This window comes from Bubalus kerabau, chromosome 4, assembly GCF_029407905.1.
Source record: "Bubalus kerabau isolate K-KA32 ecotype Philippines breed swamp buffalo chromosome 4, PCC_UOA_SB_1v2, whole genome shotgun sequence".
NCBI classification, from domain to species: Eukaryota; Metazoa; Chordata; class Mammalia; order Artiodactyla; family Bovidae; genus Bubalus; species Bubalus kerabau.
Genome location: NC_073627.1, coordinates 29,882,229 through 29,889,383, shown reverse-complemented (window position 1 = coordinate 29,889,383; position 7,155 = coordinate 29,882,229).

Genomic DNA, 7,155 nt, shown 5'->3' with positions numbered 1-7,155 from the left:
AGTTTCCCCATCTGCGCTATTGGCCCAGTGATTGCTCAGTTGTATTATGTTTGACGGATTTCCCGGGACCCCACGTGGACCATACCCCAGCGGGCCAGAGTACCGCCCACGCCACGCTCCTGTCCCAGCTGGGTGGTCGGTCGGGAATGCCCTCCGCCCCCAGCTCCTGGGGAACTCCAGCATCTCCAGGATCCTACATTAAGAAGCTCTGGTGACCTCACGGGGGCCACCACGAGGCGCACCACGAGCTGAAGAGAAGGATGGAGACCCAGTTGGGAGAAGAGACCTTTCCTCGGGAGCTGGCATTTGGTCCTGAGATTGGATCCGGCCTTCTCCAAGATGGAGGGAAGGCCTCCCTGCGCAGAGAACTGTTAAACAAAGCTGCACCCCCTCCACTCTGAGAGAGGATGGCCTATCACCACCCACCTCCCAGGCTTCCTTTTCTCATCTGGACAATGGCCTGAAGGCTGAACCTTCCCTTCCAAGGCTGAGAATAGGCTGCTCTGGGCTCAGGGTCCCAGAAGCTTAGGTGGGGCTGACAGACTTGGCCCAGACCCCACCAGCTGTGTCAAGGGAGGCGTGCCTGACTTGTGACCCCAGGCAGCTGCCAAGCCACAGGCCCAGCCCCCACACCCCACCCATGTCAGCCCTGCTCAGCCCTTCCTTGGGATTGGATCTGGAAAAAGGGTGAGCTGGGGAGCAGGGAAGTGAGAGGAGGGAAGATGGTAAGAACAAGGCTTGAGTGTCCGCAGGTGTGGCAAGCACTGTTCACAACCCTCTCCTGGTTTCAGCTGATTAAGTGCTCTCAACAGTCCTGGGAGGGAGGAAAGCCCAGTGTTCTAGACGAGGAAGCTAAGACAGATGGTCACAGGCAAAGGGGCAAGCTGGCTGCACTGAGAAGCATCAGGCCTCTCCGGCCACTGCCCGCACCCAACTCAGGTGCTCTGAGGCCTGGGTTCTTGATTGATTTTGACTGCCTGAGCCCTAAGTGGCCTCTTCTGCAAAGTGAAGTCCTCACATAGAGAAGTGTTAGGAAGGTGTTAATTCACATCCTTAGTCGCCTTTAGAAGCTGTGTGACCTAGAGCAAGATATTTAAGCTCTCTGTGTCTCAGGTTTCCTTATTTGTAAAAAACGTGGGTAATCCTAGTACCTGCCTTTGTTTTTGTTGTTCAGTGGCTGTCATGTCCGACTCTTTGTGACCCTATGGACTGTAGCATGCCAAGCTGCCCTGTCCTTCACCATCTCCTGGAGCCTGCTCAAACTAATGTCCATTGAGTTGGTGATGTCATCCAACCATCTCATCCTCTGTCATCCCCTTCTCCTCCTGCGTTCAATCTTTCCCAGCATCAGGGTCTTTTCTAATGAGACGGCTCTTCATATCAGGTGGCCAAAGGATTGGAGCTTCAGCATCAGTCCTTCCAATGAATATTCAAGGTTGATTTCCTTTAGGATTGACTGGTTGGATCTCCTTGCTGTCCAAGGGACTCTCGAGTCTTCGACACCACAGTTCAAAAGCATCAACTCTGTGGTGTTCAGCCTCTACCTGCCTTAGAGGGTCATTATGAACAAGAAGTGAATTAGTATTTGTAAAGCCCTGAGACCAGACTGTGCCAGGCAGACAGGAAGTGTCATGTGGGAATCAGCTGTCATTAGAGTTCTTGGTAATTGCTGTTTGAGCTCCGCCCCTCTGTCACCCTGGTCCTTGCCCTTTCTCAGTCTCCATTTCTGTCTTTGAAAGGACAGCCATGCCTCCCCCTCCACACAGTCTAGAGGGACACAGAACTGAGTGAAGACCACAGCAACCCGGAGTTTGCTGTGCTATACTGGGAATGCCGGGGGTGTTGGGAGCCCAGAAGAGGCATCTGACCCGGGGTAGGTGTCGTGGAAAGGGGCAGTTCAACAGTAGAGAAGGCAGGAGGGAGAGAGAGGAGGGCCCCAGGCAAGAGGGGGTTCCCGACACCTGTGTGAATGCCCGTGGAGTGGGGCCCAAGTCTGGACTTGAAAACAGCCCTTTACCAGGTGACTCTGAGGCCCCAGCTTGGCCCCATCAGATCAGGTTGAAAGGAGTTAAATGGGTAAACTGAGACATGAGGCAGGGTTAGGAGAGGCACAGGGCAGGTCTGGGTCACCAAGGACTGCTTGTACCTCCCCTACCCTGAGAGCCTGGGCCCAGCCTGTGATCACCACAGTTGCCCCGAGGCAGCAGGGCCAAGCCTGCTCAGAGCAGGAAGCAGACTCAGGGGAGCCCAGGCAAGGGCTTGCACACAGGGTCTTCTTGACCTTGGGTGACCCCCATACCTGTCCTGGAGGTGGGGGAGCAGGAGGGCACCTGAGTCAGCACCGGAAGGGAAAGCTGGTCCGTCCTGCAGCCTCCCAGCCTCAGGTCAGCCTCGGGCCAGGGACGGGCTGGGACTTCTCGGCATTTCCTGGGTGGGGTGGCCTCTCCCTACACCCTCCTCCTCCTCCTCCTCCTCCTCCTCCTCCTCCTCGGCCACCCCAGGGCCCCACCCAGCTCTGAGGTGGGACCTAGGTCTGGCTTCAGATCCCAAGACATCCTCTTGCTAGCTGGGTACCCTCTGGTAAGCCATCTTACCTGACCATCAGCTTCCCCATCTGTAAAACGCAGTAAGGACTCAGTGAGATGATTTAAGCAGGAGCGGAGCCCAAGGCTGAGCAGGATCTGTCCCTGGCGAGCCGGCTCAGAACTGGCCGTCTCTCCAGTCTTCACAGGTACCAGGTGGGCTTCTTCCTCAGAAGACCTGCAGTTGCTGTTTCCTTGCCTGAGATGCTTTGCCAAATCCCTCCCCTCCTTTTAGTCTTCCCTGGTGGCTCAGATGGTAAAGAATCTGCCTACAGTGTAAGACACTTGGGTTCTAGTCCTGGGTTGGGAAGATCCCCAGGAAAAGGGAATGGCAACTCACTCCAGTATTCTTGCCTGGAGAATTCCACAGACAGAGAAACCCAGGAGACTACAGTCCATGGGGCTGCAAAGAGTTGGACAAGACTGAGCGACTTTCACTTTACTTTTCTCCTCCTTTTAGTCCTGACTTGATGACACTTGTTCAAGGAACCCTCTCCCCGCCTCATGCCACCAGGGCCTCTAGATTTCCAACGCCTCCCCAGCCTGTTCCTCTCTGCCTGCCTCTTCTTACCCACCATCTATATATATTATTTGTCTCCCAGTTTAAGAATGAGCTCCCTGAGGGCTTGGTTTTGAATGCTGTTGTTCACAGCTGTGTCCCCAGTGCCTAGAACAGTGCCTGGCACACAGCGGATACTCAACACATTTATAAAATATATGAATTAATCTTAAAAAGTCAGAAAGCAAGTGTGACAAACTGTTAACACATGTGGTTGGTAATGTGGCTTCTCTTAAGTATTTTTCAGTGTGGTTGAAATGTTGCATTAAAAATATAAAATGCAAATAATAACAACCCACACTGGGAGTCAAAGGTCATAGGACTTGGTGGTTGATGGATGTAGGGAGAGTAGGGGTGTCCCAGAGCCAGGCTGGCGTGCATCCAGGGTGTCCTCAGAGGCAGGCACCCCAATAGACTCTGCATTTGTGCTTTATCTGCTCAGATCTTTGCGGTGACACTGGAGGTAGTCACAAGGACAACCCTCTTTATAGACAGGAAATGGAAGCTAAGGTCCAAGGCCACCTGCTGAGAGACGGCAGGGAGAAGGGATGGTGAGAAAGCCCCCCAGGGAGGCCAAACGGGGGCGGCCCAGGATGGGAGGAAGGTCTGGAGAGCCTGGCTGCGGGAGGCAGGCCCGCCTTCCAGGAGCTGGCCCAGATCCCGGCTGAGGCCGCGACCCTCCTCCGCTGCCCAAACCGCACAAGCAGCTTCTTCCTGGCGGCTCCCCCAGGGGCCTGGCAGGCCCCAGGATTCCAGGAGTGGAATCTGGGCTGGGGGTGGGGCGGGCGGGCAGGGCTGGAGGTAGAAGATGATGAGGGTTCTAGCAGGGTTGGGGGGCTGACTGAGAGTACTGGGAGCCCAAGCTGGGGTAGCCCTCATCCTTCATGGTGGGTTTGAGCCCGGATAGGGGAGTCCTGGTGGGCTACCGTCTATGCGGTCACACAGAGTCAGACACGACTGAAGCGACTTAGCAGCAGCAGCCCTCTCCCTGTAGGGGTGTCAGGTTTGAGGTTCCAGGGGACTGTCACAGACCTGTTGGAAGGTGGAGTTCTGTGCTTTGTCTCTGTGGCTCCAAGTTCTAATCCTGCTCTGCCACTTCATCTTTCTGGGCCTCAGTTTACTCATCTGCAAGATGGGGGCAAATGTTAATTGCTACCGTTTATTAACACTGAACATTTGATCTGTGCCGGGCACCATGGTCATTCCTTTCATCCTATGCCTGTTTTACATAGGAAAAAAACAACATCAGAGAGGTTAAGTAATCTGCCCAGAGGTACATGGCAATGTCAGGATTTGAGCCTGGGCCCCAGGTAAGATATATCAGAGGTTGAGATGAGAATTAAATCAGGCAGATCATAAAGGGCCTCACTCACAATGAGTCCAGGGGGGGTGGGAGTTAGGGAGTTAGGTTCTGGGTCCCAGCCTGGAGTGGCAGCACTGGGTCACACAGAACTCTCTGGAGGTCCATGGAGCCGGGGTAACCCTGACCCACAAGACCTTGGGCCACCCTGCATACCCACCCCTGGGGCCTTGGCTGAACCAGGCAGCAGCAGCAGGGAGCCCTCGTTGTTCCCCTGGGGACTCAGCTCCCCTTCTACACCAAGGGAGGGCTGCCCCCCAACCCCTGCCCACTGGAGGCACCAACACGGGGGCTCTGCTGCCGCTCTGTGGGCACCAGGGGAAGTGCACCAGGGAGCACCCAGTTGGAGGGCCCCAGCCTCTGAAATCTCTTAATCCACGCCTGCTACTTACCACTCAGCCCTGCAGCCCGCGGGACCCTAGATCTGCCCAAATGCTCCTCTGCTCAAAACTCTCCATGGGAAGCCGCTCCCAACAGCCAATTGTTACATTTTAAGAATTTTTGTGAGTCAGTTGTCAAACACAGCTGTTACTTAAAAGTTAAAAACAAAGGTAAAGTTCAGAACTAAGTGCTTCCTTCCTTAATTAATTTTTCCTATCTGCTGCCCTTCCTTCACTAACCGCATCTGTGTGATGGGAACACTGTAGTAATGCTCACAGCCACCCCGCTGACAGCTGGAAGTCCGCCAGAAGGGCTTACTGGTGGCTCAGCTGGTAAAGACTACCCCTGTCATGCAGGATACCCCGGTTCGATTCCTGGATTTGGAAGATCCCCTGGAGAAGAGATAGGCTACCCACTCCAGTATTCTGGCCTGGAGGATTCCGTGGACTGTATAGTCCATGGGGTTGCAGAGTAGGACATGGCTGAGTGACTTTCACTTTCACACCACAGAAACCGGCCACCACCACAGCCAGGCTGGTTTTCATTTTCGAGACCAGTGCCATCCAACAGAAACACAATGCAAGCCACATATGTAATTTTAAATTCCCTGGTAGCCAGACTTATGGAGAAGGCAATGGCACCCCACTCCAGTACTCTTGCCTGGAAAATCCCGTGGATGGAGAAGCCTGGTGGGCTGCAGTCCATGGGGTCGCTAAGAGTCAGACACGACTGAGCGATTTCACTTTCACTTTTCACTTTCATGCATTGGAGAAGGAAATGGCAACCCACTCCCGTGTTCTTGCCTGGAGAATCCCAGGGACGGGGGAGCCTGGTGGGTTGCAGTCTGTGGGGTCGCAGAGTCAGACACGACTGAGGCGACTTAGCAGCAGCAGCAGCAGCCAGACTTAAAACAGTAACAGATTAAAATTAAATAGCATATTTTTATTTAACCCAGGTGGGTCCAAAATACTATCATTTCAATGTAATCAGTAGAAAGTAACTAATATTTTTTTACATCCTTTTTTTGCACCAGCTCTTCAGATTCTGCTGTATATTTGACATTTCAAGTTCCTCTCAGTTCAAACCAGCCACGCTGCAGCCAGGCTGTCCAGTGGCTGCCAAGCAGCTGCCATGTTTGACAGCACAGGTTTAAACTTAAGACTTCAATGAAGAAAGTATTGATGATGCAGATTAAATTGGAATGTAGTGTTGAGACTGAAACATTTCAACCCAAATAAGTTTGTTCAATGATGAGAGGTCATAGGTCATGTATCAAATTTAATGACACACTTATTGGGAAGAGAGGTGTAGCAGGCTAAACAACGGCCCCCATAGGTGATCAGACCTTAATCCCCAGAATGTAAATTGTTCTACATTTCTTTTAACCTTGCAGATGTGATTATAGCTCTTTACATGGGGAGATTATTTTTGGTTATTCAGATGGGCTCTAATGAGGGAGAGGCAGAGGAAGTGCAGGACACAGAAGAGGAGGTGGCCATGTGACCACAGAGGCAGAGACTGGAGTTGTGTGCCCACAAGTTAAGCAATGTCGACAGCCATGAGGTGCTGTTGTAGACAGCTGAATCTGAATGGGCAGATTCTAGCCCAGGGGTAGTGATTTTGGGTTTCTGACCTCCAAACTGTGAGGAAATCGATGTCTGTTGTTTTAAGCTACCAGGTTTGTGACTGTTTGTTCCTGCAGCCACAGGAAAGCAATGCAGGCGGATGGAGTACAACTCCATTCACCATATTGTGGCTGAATTACCATGGGTGAGCTCCAGATAGAAGAGTTCTGCAACAACAAATACAAGCATCCTGTGAGAAACAACTGGCTAAACAGAGCTTACAAGTGCTGTGTGCTCTGTTATTGGTAATGTAGGTGCTACACACCTATCGGCACGACCTACAGAAACCTCGCGTGTATGTGACACACACCAGATGGTCTCATACCCTCAGCAGTCAGACACGCAGATGTTTTCTGAATGAATGGATGTGACTTCAGGCCTCAGTTTCCCTCACCACACAACAGGATTGTGGAAATGGGATGGGCTTCCCAGATGGGAGAGGCTGCAGTCAGATGTTGTTAGAGCACCTACTGTACACAGGGTTGGGCAGGGGCAGAGATGGGACTCGGCACATGGCCCAGACACTGGTGCCCCAGCAGAGGTCTAGGGACAGTCTGATTCAGGGACTCGGATTTAGGCCCCCCCACCTGCCTGGGTACAGTCTCAGAGATGGCATGCCACGGAACCACTGTACAGGGACAGAAACCA